This window comes from Anomaloglossus baeobatrachus, chromosome 5, assembly GCF_048569485.1.
Source record: "Anomaloglossus baeobatrachus isolate aAnoBae1 chromosome 5, aAnoBae1.hap1, whole genome shotgun sequence".
Taxonomy (NCBI): domain Eukaryota; kingdom Metazoa; phylum Chordata; class Amphibia; order Anura; family Aromobatidae; genus Anomaloglossus; species Anomaloglossus baeobatrachus.
Window position 1 is genome coordinate 506,901,081 of NC_134357.1, and position 19,257 is coordinate 506,920,337.

The 19,257-nt window shown below is 44.8% G+C and overlaps 1 pseudogene; it reads right to left on the reverse strand.

Moving 5' to 3' along the window:
- LOC142312851 (uncharacterized) overlaps positions 1-19,257 on the reverse strand; it is a 102,111-nt pseudogene that overhangs the window by 11,985 nt on the left and 70,869 nt on the right.

Consider the following 19,257-nt stretch of genomic DNA (forward strand, 5'->3'; position numbering starts at 1 on the left):
CTTGCCTGTCAGGGCTGAGGGCGGGAGAAAAAACGGGAAACTAGGCCGCAATGAAGCCGGGGACTGTAGTAATAAACGCGGCCGCCGTAAAAGCGCGGTCGCGTGAAAGTCCCCGGCGAACTACAAGTCCCAGCCGCACAGCAGTGTCCCGTGGCAACGGCGGTCAGTGCGGTAGCCCTTACATATAAACACACTCAGCGACGCTGAGTGTGTAATGGCACATATAGACCCGGTCAGCGCCGCGGTCCCCGGTGCACTAGCACACCCAGCAAAGCTGAGGTGATGCCGTGCGCGGTCCCCCTAGGGATACAGAGTACCTCTAAGATGCAGGGCCATGTCCCTGAACGGTATCGGCTCCTATCCATCAGGCTCCAAAGGAGTTGTGGATGAAGCCCGGTCTCAGTGCCTGGAGACCGATAAGATCCCACTTCACCCAGAGCCCTAAGGGGGATGGGGAAGGAAAACAGCATGTGGGCTCCAGCCTCCGTACCCGCAATGGATACCTCAACCTTAACAACACCGCCGACAAGAGTGGGGTGAGAAGGGAGCATGCTGGGGGCCCTATATGGGCCCACTTTTCTTCCATCCGACCTAGTCAGCAGCTGCTGCTGACTAATCTGTGGAGCTGTGCTTGCATGTCTGCCTCCTTCGCACAAAGCAAAAAACTGAGGAGCCCGTGGGAGCACGGGGGGTGTATAGGCAGAAGGGGAGGGGCTTAACACTTTTGAGTGTAATACTTTGTGCTGCCTCCGGAGGCATAGCCTATACACCCCAATTGTCTGGGTCTCCCAATAGAGCGAAAAAGAAAATGGCATCATCCAGCAAGGATGAGTGCATCATTTCTCGAAATTCTGTGCAGTTCACTAAGTGGTACATCAGCGACGGCACTAACAGAAACTTGACCAGGTTGGAGTTGAGTTTGGCTCAGAAGTTGTAGCGTACAAATAGTTCATTGTCACACAATCATGGACGGATGCCTGACAGTAAATAGAAATAGAGGAGGAACATGAAAAACATTACTTGTGGATGATGCAAATGGGACACCGACCACTTACTACTTGTGGATGCAGCCTAGTTACCAAAAATACAAGTGCAAGGAGATCGCTGGATAGATTGAGCCTTGATCATATAGCTGGCCAGCTTACTTTTCCCAAAGGGGTCAGTGATGTTTCTTCATGTGTTAATGAAGTGCTGTATTTCCTAGTCTTTTCTTGCCTGTATAATTTCTTTCTATTCCTCTTGCAAAGTCTTCACATAACAAAACAACTCACCACCAATACAACCATGACCAAAGCTTTCAGATGCTATTGAGCCTCCTTCAAAAATATCAGTTGTGGCATCACATGCATGTAAAACAAGGCAGTCCCTGCAGCCATCCATAATACCTATCTAAAGCTGCACACAGAGCCAAACAAGTCTGCAATTTGTAAACAGGACTATCACTATTGTTGTACATGGTCATCTGCATCCCAGCTTATCAAACTCAATGCTTGCAGCAGAGGGACGTCTGAATGTCTTTTCATGAGATTTCAAACAGTAGCCTCTAGATGAGACAAAAGCGCATGTAAGAAAGAAGACTGACCTTCCCCAGAGATATTACACCTGTCTACTGTTACGTCTCCACCAGAGTCGACTTCTGCTTCAATCACCAGACAACGACGTGTCACCACTGTGGGGGGAGCTGGGGATGGGGGGGCAGTCAGTGGCTCTGTTGGGCGCAGGCTCCGCTCATCTATTAGGCTGGGTTTCACTAGGACCTGCAGTACCACTGGTTGACTGTGGTGGTGTGCGCCTTCCGGCTGAGTAGTTACCTTTCAGCTGGGGCCAATGGGAAGGCACCACACTCCTCTTATGCTTTCTCCCTTCTGTTGAGAGGTGCCAAATATACTCCTGTAAATCCCTGCTAGTCTCTGGTGCCATGCTGTTTGTTTGTATTCCTGTATATTAACCTTAGCTTGACTACCTGACCACTCTTCTGCCTGCTGTCCCTGTACTTTGCTGCTAGCTCCGGTTTTGACCCTTAGCTTGTTTACCCGACCACTTTTCTGGCTGCCGTTTCTGTACTTCGCTGCTAGTTCCGGTTTTGACCCTTAGCCTGATATCTGACCACTCTCCCACCTGACGATTTTTGTCCCTGTTCTACCTTCTGGGTTTGACCCTGCCTGGTTACTGCTCTTCTCAAGACTACAATCTTCCGCGGGCAGCGATCACCTGGGTCCTGTCGTAAATTCCAAATCCCTGTATAGGGGTTAAAGGGTTGTGGGGTCCAGGTTCCTGCTTTGTGGGTGGTTGCCTCTATTCACCTGTTTCACCGATCCTGAGTCCATGGCTCCAGGCAGGCGTCACATCTACATTTCCCTCAGTGCACTGAATGGACACGTCAGAAGCACATTTGTATACCATTCTTGTGTATAAAGACATAAACCCAAGACACAGCGCTCAGCGTACAGCACTTTAAAATTTATGGTTTTAGTCATGGTTGAATATCTTTGTGCTGGATCCATTTTAAGTCCATGTACAGTCACATGAAAACGTTTCGGCACCCCTATTAATGTTAACCTTTTTTCTTTATAACAATTTGGGGTTTTGCAACAGCTATTTCAGTTTCATGTATCTAATAACTGATGGACTGAGTAATATTTCTGGATTGAAATGAGGTTTATTGTACTAACAGAAAATGTGCAATCTGCATTTAAACAAAATTTGACCGGTGCAAAAGTATGGGCACCCTTATCAATTTCTTGATTTGAACACTCCTAACTACTTTTTACTGACTTACTAAAGCACTAAATTGGTTTTGTAACCTCATTGAGCTTTGAACTTCATAGGCAGGTGTATCCAATCATGAGAAAAGGTATTTAAGGTGGCCACTTGTAAGTTGTTCTCCTATTTGAATCTCCTATGAAGAGTGGTATCATGGGCTCCTCAAAAGAACTTTCAAATGATCTGAAAACAAAGATTATTCAACATAGTTGTTCAGGGTAAGGATACAAAAAGTTGTCTCAGAGATTTAAACTGTCAGTTTCCACTGTGAGGAACATAGTAAGGAAATGGAAGAACACAGGTACAGTTCTTGTTAAGCCCAGAAGTGGCAGGCCAAGAAAAATAACAGAAAGGCAGAGAAGAAAAATGGTGAGAACAGTCAAGGACAATCCACAGACTACCTCCAAAGACCTGCAGCATCATCTTGCTGCAGATGGTGTCAATGTGCATCGGTCAACAATACAGCGCACGTTGCACAAGGAGAAGCTGTATGGGAGAGTGATGGCAAAGAAGCCGTTTCTGCAAGCACGCCACAAACAGAGTCGCCTGAGGTATGCAAAAGCACATTTGGACAAGCCAGTTACATTTTGGAAGAAGGTCCTGTAGACTGATGAAACAAAGATTGAGTTGTTTGGTCATACAAAAAGGCGTTATGCATGGAGGCAAAAAAAACACGGCAGTCCAAGAAAAGCACTTGCTACCCACAGTAAAATTTGGTGGAGGTTCCATCATGCTTTGGGGCTGTGTGGCCAATGCCGGCAACGGGAATCTTGTTAAAGTTGAGGGTCGCATGGATTCAACTCAGTATCAGCAGATTCTTGACAACAATGTGCAAGAATCAGTGACGAAGTTGAAGTTACACAGGGGATGGATATTTCAGCAAGACAATGATCCAAAACAGACTGGCAAGAATGGTGCCAGCTTTAATGAGACAGAATCTAAATCTTAAAGTGTAAAATCCAGACAAAAGTTCCATGTGAAGACAACCAAAAAAAAACCCCAACAAGTTGAACATCTAGTTATAATTATTCTACAACCAGTGACTAGTAAAATCTGTGACTTCTCTGCATTTAGTGGTCACTACTCACCTGTGCGGTTATCTGTAGGAATCTCCTCTTTACACCGCTCATCACCCCTCACATATGTCTCTGTAGTATTAATATGGGGCAGATCTTCACCCTGAAACAAATATTGTAAAAGTCACAAATAGATGGAGATGTTTGGGGGAATGATTTTGAAAAACAACGAAGATGAAACAAAATCCAACCTATTGGTTCCTTATTCCAACCAGCAGTCTCCATAACCAGAAAATTGTGAGAAGATCCAGAAATATCTAATGTCTATGATCAGCTTTATGCTGTCATTAAAGCTGGGCAGGGAAGAGTTACAGAGGATCAGCCTTGCAGCTTGGCAGCTAGGCAAGGGAGAGTTAAAGAGGGTCAGCCCTGCAGCTGGACAGGTGAGAGTTACAGAGCATCAGTCCTGCAGCTGGGCAGGGGAGAGTGACAGAGGGTGCGCCTGCAGCTGGGCAGAGGAGTTACAGAGGGTCAGCCCTGCAGCTGGGCAAAGGAGATACAGAGGGTCAGTCCTCCAACTGGGCAGGGGAGGGTTACAGAGGGTCAGCCCTGCAGCTGGGCAGGGGAGAGTTACAGAGGATCGGCCCTGCAGCTGGGCAGGGGAGGGCTACAGAGGGTCAGCCCTGCAGTTGGTCAGGGGAGAGTAGCAGAGGGTCAGCCTTGCAGTATATGCGGCTGCGCAATATGTTACGGATGTCCTGCAGCCGCACGTAACTGCATGTCGATTATTCATGTGGCAAATCCCGCCTCTCCACTATGGAGATACAGTGCGGGACTTCCGCAAGTAAGTTGCAAGAGTGTCTGCTGGAATCCCGCAGCAATGGATAGCTGCTGATTCTGGCCAGCTGCTGCGGGAAACCTGCGGACAAACCTGTGGATATATCTGCAGGTAAAATGTCACGTGGAGAGAGAGTGAAAGTGAGTGAGTGAGAGAGAGATTTTTGTGGCCAGAATTGAATTTCCATTTGATCTGGGCATGCCCACGCTAAAAAAAACATCTGTCGCCTGATTCCGTCATTTCATGGATGACAACGGATTCCTGCGCCCATAAGCTTCCATTATATCTAACGACGGACGCCGATGGATCCGTCCCTGTTTGTTTTTTTCGATGCACACTAAAAACGTTGCATTTTGCGATTTTGCGTTGCTTCCGTCCGACGGTCAGTCATTCCACGACTGATACGTCACGGGAAGGATGCATCGCAAGCCCATCATCCACAATCCGTCATTAATACAATTCTATGGGGAAAAAACTGAATCCTGCAAATTATTTTGCTGGATATTGTATTTTCTCAAGGAGACAGATTGCAACTGATGGAAAAACACGGAAGTGTGAAAGCAGCCTAAGGGATGAGCTCTACCGCAGTATTCAGCTGCAGGGCATAACGGAGCTCCACATGTTCTCAGAACTAATGCTGACATTTTCCCTTATACGTTGCTTACATTCAGGGGATCCAATATCACTGGATATTTTTCCTTGATCGCACCATTCTCAGTATACTCTTCACACCATTACATGTAAGAACCACATGAGTTCGGTAATTTTAGAAATACTCGTGCTGAGACAGTTACAGTATATGAGGCACTGGAGATTGCTCAAACTTCCCTGAAAACTGATCGCTCCGATTTATGCTGCACTCTGCGGTCATGTGTCTAATAAGGCTAAGTTCACACAGGGCATCTTTTGTAACTACAAAGATGGAACGTTTTTGCAGTGTTTTTGTCCCAAAAAAACGCACCAAAAACTCAATGAGTTTTTGCAGCGTTTTTAGCGCGTTTTGCCCAATGCTTTTTAAGTAAAATCTAATGACTGGAGGGCTAAAAAACGCAGCAAGAAGAATTGACATGCTGCATCTTGAAAAATGCAGTCAAGATGCCCAGTGTGGACAGCAAAATAGAAATCTCATAGACTTTGCTGGCAGAAGGAAATGCATGCATTTAGGTGAATCTTTGTGACCTCAAAAACGCAGCAAAAGATGCCCTGTGTGAACTTAGCCTAAATGTCAGATGTGAGTGTGAAAGTGTCTCTAATTAGTGCCCATTCAGTGTATAATACTGGAGGAAATAATAAGCCTGGACACAAGACCTTCACAGCCGTCTACACATCATAAGGAGATTTCATGACACCTTCTCTCCATCTACCTGATCATCCTGAGGAACATCTGCAGTTTCTTGTTTACAGTCCTGTGAAAGAAGAGGACGGGGACATCTCTCTGGTGTTGTCCTCTCACTGGATAGAACTGGAGGAAACACATACAGGGATTGAATTCATTCTTTACATACAGATAATTATCAGCCGTGTGTATTTAGTCCTGTCTATTACCTGGTGATGTGAGGGGCTGGAGAACCTCTATCATGACGTCCTTGTACAGATCTCTGTGTCCTTCTAAATACTCCCACTCCTCCATGGAGAAATAGACGGTGACATCCTGACACCTTATAGGAACCTGACACATACAATGATACCGTCATCCCCCGATCCCTTCATAGTGTTACTGTATAATGTCCCAGCAGTGTCACCTCTCCAGTCAGCAGCTCAATCATTTTGTAGGTGAGTTCTAGGATCTTCTGGTCATTGATGGCTTCATGTATCAGGGGGTGAGGTGGAGGTCCTGTGATTGGGCTCAGGGGTCTTCCCCATCCCTCAGACACAGGGTCCTGACAGAGCTCACTAGAGGTCTTCTTCACTACTGTGTAATCCTGGTTATGGAGAGACACATTAATAAATCTCACTACAGACATTTCCAGAGTCCTCACCTCTCCAGTTCTGTCCATCTGTTATTCCCATAGATAAGAATGATGTAATGTGACGTCAGTTTAGCTCTGGCAGGCAATGACAGGGATACAGTAAAGAGGCACACAATTTTTCAGTCCAAACTCAGAGTTTTATTCACACTGGTAGCAAAGAAAAAACAGAATCGTACATCAGATGGGAATGCAAAAGAAAAGTCCAGTTTGTTATCCAGCATATTTTAGGGCTCGGACGTGCCAGCCCTTTCAGGTATGAAGTTCCCACAAAACACATTTCAGCTTTCTCAGCCAAAACACCACTCTCCACTGATGTCTATTTATGCTGTCCTAACTCCTTCAGCTGTGCAACCTCGGTGTTGCCCCAAAAACCTGGAATAGCAGAGAAGATCCAGGCCAGGGTTTGACCTTCTCCTTGTTGCTCACCAGTGTGAGAAACAATTCCTGAGAGAAATATATCTTCCATATACCCCTCGCTGCATCACAATTTTCTAATAATTATTTAATGCTCTAAATTGTTTTTTTCATTTCGTTTGAAGAATTTACCATAACTTGTATTTTTTTCCTTTACATTTTGTCAATAAAAAAAAAAGAAAATAGCTACTTTCGTGTGTGCGTTTTCAGATGTATAAGAAGATTTTCTTTCTTTTTAAAACATTTCCCACATTCTGAACATGAAAATGGTTTCTCCCCTGTGTGAGTTCTTTGATGTCTGACAATATCTGATTTCAACTTAAAACATTTCCCACATTCTGAACACGAAAATGGCTTCTCTGCTGTGTGAATTCTCTGATGTGTAACAAGATGTGCTTTTTGGTTAAAACATTTCCCACATTCTGAACAAAAAAATGGCTTCTCCCCTGTGTGACTTCTCTGATGTCTAACAAGATGTGATTTCTCTGAAAAACATTTCCCACATTCTGAACAAGAAAATGGTTTCTCCCCTGTGTGAATTTTTTTATGTGTAACAAGATTTGCTTTCCAATTAAAACACTTCCCACATTCTGAACATGAAAATGGTTTATTCCCTTTGTAAGCCATTTTATGTTCAATAGTGCTGTGTCTTTGTTTTGTCTTTGATGAAGCAGAAAAAAGGACCTGTTGAAAAGGATCAGATGACCGTTTTTTTCTGAGAAGGTCTTGATGTGTATCTGACCTAATCACATGTTCTTCACAAGTATTTGGTGTGATGCTAAGATTATCTGCTGAAAAATCAGTGAATATCAGATGTCCCTCTGAGCTCCTAGAGCAGTTATCTGCCAAGAATAAAAATTATTTTATTATTTATCAGTAGGTTTGCATTGGAATTATATAACTATTTATATTGTATACAGTAGCATGCAAACGTTTGAGCAACCTTTATCAAAATTACTGTTATTCAAAACATTTAAGCAAGTTGAAAATTAACTGATCTCTAAAAGGCACAAAGTTAAAGATGACTTCTTTTTGTATTATAGCCAAAACAAACATATATTTTCATCTTTTACATTTTAAAAATAAGGAAAATGGGCTGATGCAAATGTTTGCTCACCCTTGTAAACCACAGCCACAGATTTTCAATGAAATTCAGATCAAGTGACTGGAAGGGCATTTTGTAAAATCTTTGGCTTGCGCCTTTTGAGGTTGTCTATTGTGGATTTTGATATGTTTTTAGGATCATTATCCATTTGTAGAAGCCATGCTCTTTTCAACTTCAGCTTTATTTTACAGATGGTGTGATGTTAAAATTGAATTTAATCCATTTTTCCATCTACCCTTGACATACAGTCAGGTCCAGAAATATTTGGACAGTGACACAAGTTTTGTTATTTTAGCTGTTTACAAAAACATGTTCAGAAATACAATTATATATATAATATGGGCTGAAAGTGCACACTCCCAGCTGCAATATGAGAGTTTTCACATCCAAATCGGAGAAAGGGTTTAGGAATCATAGCTCTGTAATGCATAGCCTCCTCTTTTTCAAGGGACCAAAAGTAATTGGACAAGGGACTCTAAGGGCTGCAATTAACTCTGAAGGCGTCTCCCTCGTTAACCTGTAATCAATGAAGTAGTTAAAAGGTCTGGGGTTGATTACAGGTGTGTGGTTTTGCATTTGGAAGCTGTTGCTGTGACCAGACAACATGCGGTCTAAGGAACTCTCAATTGAGGTGAAGCAGAACATCCTGAGGCTGAAAAAAAAGAAAAAATCCATCAAAGAGATAGCAGACATGTTTGGAGTAGCAACATCAACAGTCGGTTACATTCTGAGAAAAAAGGAATTGACTGGTGAGCTTGGGAACTCAAAAAGGCCTGGGCGTCCACGGATGACAACAGTGGTGGATGATCGCCGCATACTTTCTTTGGTGAAGAAGAACCCGTTCACAACATCAACTGAAGTACAGAACACTCTCAGTGAAGTAGGTGTATCTGTCTCTAAGTCAACAGTAAAGAGAAGACTCCATGAAAGTAAATACAAAGGGTTCACATCTAGATGCAAACCATTCATCAATTCCAAAAATAGACAGGCCAGAGTTAAATTTGCTGAAAAACACCTCATGAAGCCAGCTCAGTTCTGGAAAAGTATTCTATGAACAGATGAGACAAAGATCAACCTGTACCAGAATGATGGGAAGAAAAAAGTTTGGAGAAGAAAGGGAACGGCACATGATCCAAGGCACACCACATCCTCTGTAAAACATGGTGGAGGCAACGTGATGGCATGGGCATGCATGGCTTTCAATGGCACTGGGTCACTTGTGTTTATTGATGACATAACAGCAGACAAGAGTAGCCGGATGAATTCTGAAGTGTACCGGGATATACTTTCAGCCCAGATTCAGCCAAATGCCGCAAAGTTGATCGGACGGCACTTCATAGTACAGATGGACAATGACCCCAAGCATACAGCCAAAGCTACCCAGGAGTTCATGAGTGCAAAAAAGTGGAACATTCTGCAATGGCCAAGTCAATCACCAGATCTTAACCCAATTGAGCATGCATTTCACTTGCTCAAATCCAGACTTAAGACGGAAAGACCCAGAAACAAGCAAGACCTGAAGGCTGCGGCTGTAAAGGCCTGGCAAAGCATTAAAAAGGAGGAAACCCAGCGTTTGGTGATGTCCATGGGTTCCAAACTTAAGGCAGTGATTGCCTCCAAAGGATTCGCAACAAAATATTGAAAATAAAAATATTTTGTTTGGGTTTGGTTTATTTGTCCAATTACTTTTGGCCTCCTAAAATGTGGAGTGTTTGTAAAGAAATGTGTACAATTCCTACAATTTCTATCAGATATTTTTGTTCAAACCTTCAAATTAAACGTTACAATCTGCACTTGAATTCTGTTGTAGAGGTTTCATTTCAAATCCAATGTGGTGGCATGCAGAGCCCAACTCGCGAAAATTGTGTCACTGTCCAAATATTTCTGGACCTAACTGTATTCCCTATGCCATTGACTGCAACACAACCCCAAAGCATGATTGATCCACCCCCCTGCTTCATGGTTGGCGATATGTTACATAGTTACATATTTTGAAAAAGACCTAGGTCCATCTAGTTCAACCTTCAATCCACCAATTACCGTATTTTTCGCTTTATAAGACGCACTTTTGTTCCCCCAAATTTTGGGGGAAAGTAGGGGGTGCGTCTTATAATCCGAATATATGGATGTGTATGTGTGTGTGTGTGTGTATATATATATACTGCAGGGTCCTGGGGAGATGGGGGCAGCTCTGGAGAGGTGCTGGGGGCTGGTCAAAGCTGCAGGAGGGAGCCTTTGATCTCCTGCTCCCGCTCATATAATATGCACTGCCGCTGTCCATCAACGTGGTGCTGAAACCGCACCGCGGTGATGGGCTGGGGCAGCGGCGCATATTATATCTGCCTGCGCCCCCGTTTGATGGCACATGATCCCCACTGTGTTAGATATGGCCCCCATACTGCTGCCCATAGTAAAATAAAAAAAGCTTTACTTACCTCTAGCGCTGATCTCCCGGTGTCTCTGCTGCTGTCATCAGGCACGCAGAGATGATATCACTCTGCTGTGCCGATCACATGACCGGCACCGAGAACCAGGAAGTGTAGGAGGAGGAGCAGCACGCCGGGAGACACAAGGAGGGATAGCGCTTAGAAGGTAAGGAAAGAGTGTTTTATTTAACTATGGGCAGCAGTATGGGGGCCATATCTAACACAGGGGAGGTGTGCCATCTATAGTGGCCATGGGCAGCACACATGGGGGCCATATCTAACACAGGGGAGGTGTGCCATCTATAGGGGCCATGGGCAGCACACATGGGTGCCATATCTAACACAGGGGTGGTGTGCCATCTATAGGGGCCATGGGCAGCACACATGGGGGCCATATCAAACACAGGGGAGGAGGAGACCTGTGCCAGCTGTAGGAGGCGTGTGCCATCTATAGGAGACCTGTGCCAGCTGTAAGAGACGTGTTCCATCTATAGGAGACCTGTGCCAGCTGTAGGGGACGTATGCCAGCTATAGGGGATGTGTACCAGCAATATGAGACTTGTAACAGGCTGCCAGCAATAGGGGACGCATGCCAGCACAGGGGGACATGTGTCATAAATAGGGGACATGTGCCAGCAATAGGGGATGTGTGTCATCAATGGGGGACATGTGGCATCACTGGGGGACGTGTCCCAGCACAAGGGGGCTATATTCAATATAAGGGGGCCATATCCAGATTAAGGGGGGCTAATTTTAGGATGGGGGGCTATGAGGGACATATACCCTATATGATTTGTTAGATGGACACTACCATTATAAGATGCACCCCATTTAACATTAAAAAAAAATTCTCTTTTCCTTCACCAAATTTGGGGGTGCGTCTTATAATCAGGTGCGTCTTATAAAGCGAAAAATACGGTATACATTTTGTCACTAAGTCACTTATAACAAACAATGTTGTGTGTACTGAGAAAATCATCCAGCCCTTTTTTTATAAGCTGTTATAGTATCTGAAATTACTACCTCTTGTGGTAGGGCATTCCATAGTCTGGCTGCTCTAACTGTAAAGAACCCTTTCCTATTTAGCTGCCGGAATTGCTTTTCTTCCACTCATAGTGAATGCCCCCTGGTCCTTAGTATTGTCTTTGGAAGGAATAAGTTATGTGCCAGTCCTTTATATTTACCACACATGTATTTATACATATAAATGAGATCTCCTCTGAGACGTCTTTTTTTCTAAGCTAAACATATCTAAGTTTTTCAAGCTCTCATCATATGGGAGGCCTTCCATTCCATGTAGCAGTCTGGTTACCCGCCTTTGAACTGACTCTAGCATCCAAATGTCCTTTTTAAAATGTGGAGCCCAAAACTGGATCACATATTCTAGATGTGGCCTTACAAGTGATTTATATGTTCTTTTCCTGAAATTGTGTTCCCTTTTTCCTCCATGCATACCTTTGATCATTGTGGCCAAAGAGTTATTTTTTAACCTCATCAGTCCAAAGAACTTGTTTCCAAAATGCAACACGCTTGTTTAGATCTTCTTTTGTATACTACTGATGCTGAATTTTATGGTGAGGATGCAGGAGAGATTTTCTTCTGATGACTCTTACACAAAGGCCATATTTGTGCAGGTGTCTCTGAACAGAAGAAGAATGTACCACAACTTGAGTCTGCCAATCTTCCAGAAGGTCTTTTGCAGTCAAGCGGGGGTTCTAATTTGTCTCTCTAGCAATCCTACAAGCAGCTCTCACAGAAATAGTTTGCTGTTCCAGACCTTATCTTGACCTCCACTATTTCTGTTAACTGCCATTTCTTAATTACATTTCAAACTGAGGAAAGAGCACCTGGGCCTCCACCATTTTCATTTTCAGAGTGCTAGGCAGCTGCTTAGATTAACCCATGGCTGCTTGTTTTGGCACAAGGTCAGAGGAGGCTGTTTTTTATAAAGCTGGGAAATTTGCATCACCTGGCCTTTCCTAACGATGATAGTGAACAAGTCATAACCCTAACAGGCTAATTAAGGTCTTAAACCTTAGACCAGGGTTCCCCAACTCCAGTCCTCGAGGGCCGCCAACAGTGCATGTTTTCAGGATTTCCTTAGCATTGCATGGGTGTTGGAATCATCACCTGTGCAGGTGATTAAATTATCACATGTGCAATACTAAGGAAATCCTGAAAACATGTACTGTTGGCGGCCCTCGAGGACTGGAGTTGGGGACCCATGCCTTAGACAAAGCTGTCTGGACACACATCTCCTAGTCTGCCCAAACGTTTGGATCATTGCATCACCCCATTCTCCTTTTAGTAATTTTTAAAATGTAAAAGATGAATATAATTTATTTTCTAAAATACAAAGTAAATATGTCCTCTTTAACTTTATGCCTTTTAGAGATCAATTTATCTTCAACTTGCTTAACTGTTCAGAATAACAATAATTTTGACCAAGTGTAGAGATAACTGTATAGATCAGTATTTATAGCATTTATAGAAGAATAATATTGAGGTTTTTAAAAGGAGAAAATTCTCTTGTACATAACAGTGAAGCCTGTGGCTGACTGGTAATGTTTATTTAGAGACATCCCTTGACCACAAGGACCTGTGATGGGCCGGACTGTAAATTGGTATCTCTATAAATCACAGAAAAAATACTCCTAAAATTTTTCGTTAAACTTTTATTGAATATCAATATATTGAAAACGTGAAGTGAAGGTGGGGGGTGTTCAGAAAAACATAAAATAATTATCATCCAGATCCAATAGTTAACCATGCATTGAAAAAAAGACTTATATAAATTGTAAATTTATATATAGATTTGGCATATATCTCTCAAATACAGAAACTTGGACTATATGTATTATTTGTAGAACAATGTAAAAAAAAAATAATTATAGAGTACTGTAGTAGGATAAAGTAAACATACAGTATTCTTTTCATGTAAAAAAAAGCATAAACAATTTAGCCCTAGGGTAACAGGGTAACATTTCTTGGGGCTAAATTGTTTATTTTAGGAGTATTTTTTCTGTGATTTATATTTTCGGGTTACTCCCTTTTGATCGTTTTTTCTGTGAATCGTTTAAATTGGTATCTCCTTTTCAGCAACTCAGAAATGGATTATGGATACAGGGAAGAAACCTTCGTACATGATCATGTAAAAAAGCATTTTTTTAGCACAAAGGGGCCAATTTATCAAACTGTTTATAATAGTTTTCTGGCACAGAACACAGAAAAGTCGCAAACCTTTTGCTCAAAGTGTCACAAAACTCTAGTAATTTTTGACATTTTCACGCCAGTCTCAGCCAAGTCCACCAAAGTGAGTGCAGCATTGACAAGGCTTGGTGGTATCCACCAAATCCCTCAAGAGTTATGCCACTGTAGTAGCATAACTGACGCCCATCAAAAATGTTGCTCTGGTCGATCCCTAACTTTAATACCATTTCTGGCAAGACTCTTGATTCTGAGATGTGCCAAATTCATTAAATTTCAAACACATCGTAATGAATTCAGCATAACTTACCCCACCGCAGCTCTTCATTAAGAAGACGGGAATCACCATGCCAACATTAATGAAACAGTCTCTAAATCTTAAAACACTCATCCCCAACAAATCTGTCACTTCTCTGCATTTAGTGATCACTACTCACCTGTGCGGTTATCTGTAGGAATCTCCTCTTTACACCCCTCATCACCTATCACAAATGTCTCTGTAGTATTCATATGGGTCAGATCTTCATCCTGAAATAAATGTTTTAAAAGTCACAGACAAATGGAGATGTTTGGTGAAATGATTTGAAAAACAACAAAGATCAAACAAAATCCAACCTGTCGCCTCCTAATTGTAACCAGCAGTCTCGGTAACCAGAAAATTGTGAGAAGATCCAGACAACATCTAATGTCTATGATCATCTTTATCATGTCATCTGCACCAAGTATAAACCATACACTGAATGGCCACATTATTAGAGACCCCCATCTAGGAGCACGTTCGGCCTCCATCGGTCTTCAGAACTGCAGCAATTTGTGACGCCCTGGAGAATCCAGGTAGTCACAGATAGGCCCCTGCATTACACCATTCCCTCATTAGGTGACACACAGCCGACCTGAAACCCTAGTCACCCCCCTTTAGGGAAAGATAGACACACCAGTGGGCGTGACCAGGCAGTTGGTGCACGCCCACCTAGGGGTTTAGACAGCCATGGGGCGGGAAAACAGTAGTCTTATTCTGAAGTTCAAGTTGAGAGGAGGTGTGCTGGGGCTGGGTAGGGGCTGGGTAGGGGCGATGGTGGCTTTGGCTAGGTGGCAGACGGTGGTCTCCATCAGCAGGAGACGGGAAGACGCCTCGGTGGAACCGAGGTGGACCGGGACAGGGTAGTGGCTCGCCGGTACCGACACGGGGAACCGACCCGGAAACCGTAGCACAATGGGGGTACTCGGACCCTGAAGCCGGAAACCAGAAACGACTGGACTGGTTAATTAACTGATTGAGGCCAGGACTAGAGGTCCTGTCCCACCCAAAGTCCCTCATAGAAGACAACAGCGCACTGATTAGGGATAAGAGGTCACCGCCAGGGCCCATAGATCCCACGGGCCAGCGTCTGCGGGCACGGCTTCTTAGGCCACATCCAGCCGGGAGCGGACTCCTACGTTTCACACTAGGAAGTTATTTCTACTTAAAACAGTGCAGAGGACAGAGATAGAGACCACCAGCTGGACGGGGGACCCTGAATGCGACCGGCCGAGGCAACTGCCACCATCACCTTGGTTTACCAGAGACTTGTGTGTTTTACTAACAGTGAGTACACCTGCACCATCTTGCGGTTGCAATCCCCTTGCACCTCAGCCACCGGGTCCCAGGGCCACCATCCCTGCCCACGGAGGGGTTAACAACTTGCTGCGCAACATCTCCCCCGGGTGCCCCGTAACTGCAGCGGTGGTGTCCCAACTCACCACGCACCGTGGGTGGCGTCATGAACTTAATACGGCCCAGCCCGTATATTCGGCGTGTCTGCGAGACCCTCGAGGCACCACCCCTGAAGGTCTGGGCCCGAGCAGCGCCGGCTGCTGGCACGGGGGCAGCACAAATTCATCACATCAGATTCCTCTAGGTGTTGAGATTGTTCCCCAGGAATACTGGTCACTGCCAACAGGATAATTACTTGCAGTTGCTGCAAATTAGATGGAGGAGCTGACATTCTTTGAACAACCTCATCTACCTTGGCACAGAGATGCTTTATATGATTAAGATCTGAGGGCTGTGAAGGCTGGGGAAGGAAGAAGAAGTAATGTCATGTTCCTGGTGTAAAGAAATAGAAGATCCTGGTACCCAATGGAGAGACTTGCTGTGTGACATAAAGCTTTACATGTGATGCTGAAGGATATACTGGTATTAAAGGACTCTTATGCTAAGTACTGTCATTATATGGTTGATACTATGTTTTGTTGTAATTACTTTTATGTGAAAGTCATAGGAGAGTAGGCAGCTCGGCAAGGGACAGTTACAGGTGGGTCAGCCTCTCAGCTGGGCAGAGAAGAGTTACAGAGTGTCAGCCCTGCAGCTGGACAGGGGAGAGTTACAGCGAGTCAGCCCTGCAGTTGGCAGAGGAGAGTTACAAAGGGTCAGCCTCTCAGCTGGGCAGAAGAGAGTTACAGAGGGTCAGCCCTGCAGCTGGGCAAGGGAGCGTTACAGAGGGTCAGCCCTGCAGCTGGACAGGGGAGAGTTACAGCGAGTCAGCCCTGCAGTTGGGCAGAGGAGAGTTACAGAGGGTCAGACCTTCAGCTGGACAGGGGAGAGTTACAGCGCGTCAGCCCTGCAGTTGGGCAGAGGAAGAGTTACAGAGGGTCAGCCCTGCAGCTGGGCAGGGGAAGATTTACAGAGGGTCAGCCCTGCAGCTGGGCAGAGGAGAGTTACAGAGGGTCAGTCCTGCAGCTGGTGGGAGTCTTTGGAGAGGTTTCTAGTTGACTCATTTTATAAACAATAGACTGTAATTCTAGCACACATTTCCTATGTGGGGCTCTGTACAGTGACGTTGTGTCACCATGTACTGCTCATTGTTGCACTTGAGATGTGATATTATGTGTCCAAAAAACTAAGGAAAAAGAGTAAAGTTTTAATCTGTAAATAGACTCTGTAAATAGGCTGTTAGAGATCAGTTGTAGATTTAGGGGTACTTTGCACGCTGAGACATCGCTAGCCGATGCTAGCAATGCCGAGCGCGATAGTACCCACCCCCATCGCACATACGATATCTTGTGATAGCTGCCGCAGCGAACATTATCGCTACGGCAGTTTCACATGCACTTACCTGCCCTGCAACGTCGCTCTGGCCGGCAACCCGCCTCCTTACTAAGGGGGCGGGTCGTGCAGCGTCATAGCGACGTCACACGGCAGGCAGCCAATAGAAGCGGAGGGGCGGAGATGAGCAGGACGTAAACATCCCGCCCACCTCCTTCCGCATAGCCGGCGGGACGCAGGTAAGATGTTCCTCGCTCCTGCGACTTTACATGTTGCGACATCGTAACTGGCGCCGGATGTGAGTCACTTTCGATTTGACCCTGACGATATCGCAGTAGCGATGTCGCAGCGTGCAAAGTACCCCTTGGAGTTTGAGAGAGAGGAAGTGAAATACAGAGACGCGAGGAGAAGGCCGGACCAGTGTGTGTGACAAGGAAGGATGAAGACATTGTGTTTCTAAAATGACCACTAAGAGGCCGAGAAACTGGAGTAAAGATGGTAGGATTTGGGGCCAGATTACATATCTGTTACTGAAGTAGAAGAAACAACTCTTGTGGATTTGAGCTGAAGGTCCAGAAAGGTAGCTAAGTGTTTGTGGGAAGCCTGAGGTGACAAGGACAGTGGCTAAGTATTACCCTGACTGACTGTACAGAGGAGTGGACTGCATGGAAAAGGAGTCAGGAAAAGTCCTATGAGGAAAAATAGAGGGTCAGTGAAAACTACTGGGTGTAACTGATGGAAACTGTATAAGTTATGTGCCTCCATTGGAAAAGAATATTGTATTTACAAGTAGAGATGAGAGGACAATATAAAGAAAATAAGAAAAATATTAAAGTGTAGGACATTGACAAAAGGGCGGGATTGACACCAAGAAGCAGAAGCGAGCAGATGTATGTGCAAGGGTGCGTGATGTTACCCTCCTAGCTGAAGGAGCGAACTCATTGCAGACTGTGAAGTGTGTGAGTCAAGTCACTCCCATAAGCCACCTGCCGACACCGCTTGTCACAACTCTGAGTCCACGCCACATGGTGAAGCCGCAGATGCTGATGGTCAAAACCACAAGCCCAAGCTGTGTGGTCAAGCCACAGGCGCTGCTTATAACCTCTCAAGGAAGATGACTGGATTAATGGGTGACTTGACAATCGTTAATTGGGTTACATCTTTTTCTGGTAAAGGAGTGTTATTACAAGGTGGTTCTTAGGGTAACATGCTGCTAAGAGTTATGGTCATTGTACGTCTAACCTGAATCCATATTTAATGAGTATTTTTAAGCTCATATACTGTACCCCGGGAACCTACATTGAGTTCCCAAGCCTCATATCAACCTGTGTAAATAATAAATACCATATAAAATCAACACTGCATCATCCTTCTAAGGCTAGGTTCACATTTCCATTGTTTTGCATCAGTCACAATCCGTCGTCTTGAGGAATTACGGTATCCTGCAAAATATTTTTCAGGAATCCAGTTTTTCCCCATAGACTTCTATTAGTGACGGATTGCGACTGATGATGCTGCGTTGCATCCGCTGTGTCGAGGTCAGTCGTTTTTTAACTGACTGCCGGGCGGGAGCAACGCAGCCTGTAACGTTTTTTGAGCAGCGCAATCCGTAGGATTTTGCTGCGCATGCTCTCTCTGGCTCCCTGCACCCATAACCAGGATACACATCGGGTAACCAAGCAATGCGCTTTGGTTAGTTACCCGATATTTACAGTGGTTACGTGTGCAGGGAGCCAGCGCTAAGCGGTGTACGCTGGTATCCAAGATAAATATCGGATAACCAAGCAAAAAGTGCTTTGCTTTTAGTTACCCGATATTTACCCTGGATACGTGTGCAAGGAGGCCGACACTTCCCCGCTCGGCTCTGCCCCCTCCCGCACTCCGCATGTGTACACACTCACACACACTCACTTGTCCCCAGCCGTGCAGTCCCCTCTGCACTGACGTCCTCAGCGCCATGGCCCCGCTCGGCTCCGCCCCCTCGCGCTCCACCCCCCGCACACAACGGAGTCCGACAATGATTTCTGTTCTTTGTCATCCGTTGTACAACGCACCAGTCACATGCGTCAAGCAACGCATGTGACTGATGCAAAACAACGGAAATGTGAACCTAGCCTAAGTGTGTTGCATTTTGGACCTGTTTCTTACATACACATCATAGGGAAGATTTCATGACACCTTCTCTCCATCTACCTGATCATCCTGAGGAACATTGAGATTTTCTTCTTTACAGTCCTGTGGAAGAAGAGGATGGGGACATCTCTCTGGTGTTGTCCTCTTTCTGGATACAACTGTAGGAAACACATACAGGGACTGAAATCATTCTTTACATACAGATAATTATAGGCCGTGTGTATTTAGTCCTGTCTATTACCTGGTGATGTGAGGGGCTGGGGAACCTCCATCATGACGTCCTTGTACAGATCTTTGTGTCCTTCTAAATACTCCCACTCCTCCATGGAGAAATAGACGGTGACATCCTGACACCTTATA